The 1,372-nt window shown below is 40.5% G+C and overlaps 1 non-coding gene across 1 annotated transcript; it reads left to right on the top strand.

The window, feature by feature from the left end:
* The first annotated feature begins 460 nt into the window (after positions 1-460).
* Positions 461-554, top strand: Trnam-cau (transfer RNA methionine (anticodon CAU)). Its single transcript has 2 exons — positions 461-497; positions 519-554. It is a non-coding gene; the product is annotated as a tRNA-Met (tRNA).
* Positions 555-1,372: the final 818 nt, after the last annotated feature.

Below are 1,372 nucleotides of genomic sequence, written 5' to 3'. Positions count from 1 at the left end.
TACTCTTTTACTCTTTTACTCGTTTCTGCCATGCGACTGCGGTCATGTTGGAGCACCATATATATATATATATATATATACACATATATATATTTACTCTTTTACTCTTTTACTCGTTTCTGCCATGCGACTGCGGTCATGTTGGAGCACCATATATATATATATATATATATACACTACTACTACTATATGTGTGAGATGAGCAGATAAACGTATAAACAAATAAAAGAAACGTACAAACTCACATGCACGCACGCACGCACACACACACACTCGTACACACATGCAACGCAAGCACACGTACATCCAAATGAAAACCAAACTGATCCATAGGTACACACACATACACCCACCGAGTCATGCATGTTAATCACCCACATAATCACACGCACCTATAAATATATACACACTAACACTGTATTAAGACTATTATCACAAAATAGAACGGTCTTAATCAGTGGCCTCGGTAGCGCAGTAGGCAGCGCGTCAGTCTCATAATCAAGTAACAAAGCAGAGGTATCTGAAGGTCGTGAGTTCGATCCTCACCTGGGGCACATTTTTTTTTATAAAATACATTTTTTTGTAAATATTTTTTTCTGCGATAGGCACAAGGGGAGGAGCTAATCGATTGCTTCGATCCCTGTATTGGACTTCTTATTTCATCGATCCCGAAAGCATTAACAGCAAAGTCGACTTCTACCTTATTCTCTTTGTAAATATCCTGTTAACCCTATGTTGGAAGAATAATTAAGGACACACAACAAGAAATTATTTTTAGTAAAAGCCATAGCTGAAAAGTGAATTATTGCAATTTTTGAGCATTTTGGGCATTGTTAATTTAAAGCAATGTCTCTCAACTATTTTTTTTTACCAATGGACCACTTTAGTTCCTGTTTTACACAGACGTACCCTCCTAGACACTCGATGTTTTAAAAATCCTATTATAGGTACAGGCGTGGCTCACAATCACGCATGTACCTATAATAAGTTGCTTCTCAACCACATGGTTCTGCGTTCAGACCCACTGTGGGGCATCTTGGGCAAGTGTCTTCTACTATAGTGTCGGCCAAGGGATTGAATCCGTATCCTTAGGATCATGAATTAAACTACCTTAGCCACTTGGCTACGCGTCTTCATTCGGTCGTCAACATGCTCTGCTGCTGCTGCTGCTACTACTACTACTCCTACTACTACTGCTGCTGTTCCACAGCCTCCTCCTCCTACTACTATCTCTCCATCTTCTCTCTAAATTCTTCTTTATCGTTCCTTTCGCTATCTCGCAGACCCGTTTCTCCACTTCGTTTTATCCAAACTTTCTTTCCTCCTCCCTTTCTCCACTGCCACCACCACCACCAGTACCACCACCACCACC

Source organism: Octopus bimaculoides, chromosome 17 (assembly GCF_001194135.2).
Source record: "Octopus bimaculoides isolate UCB-OBI-ISO-001 chromosome 17, ASM119413v2, whole genome shotgun sequence".
In the NCBI taxonomy this organism is placed as follows: domain Eukaryota; kingdom Metazoa; phylum Mollusca; class Cephalopoda; order Octopoda; family Octopodidae; genus Octopus; species Octopus bimaculoides.
The sequence above is the reverse complement of the archived record's forward strand: the minus strand, read 5'-3'. Positions and strand labels throughout refer to the sequence as shown.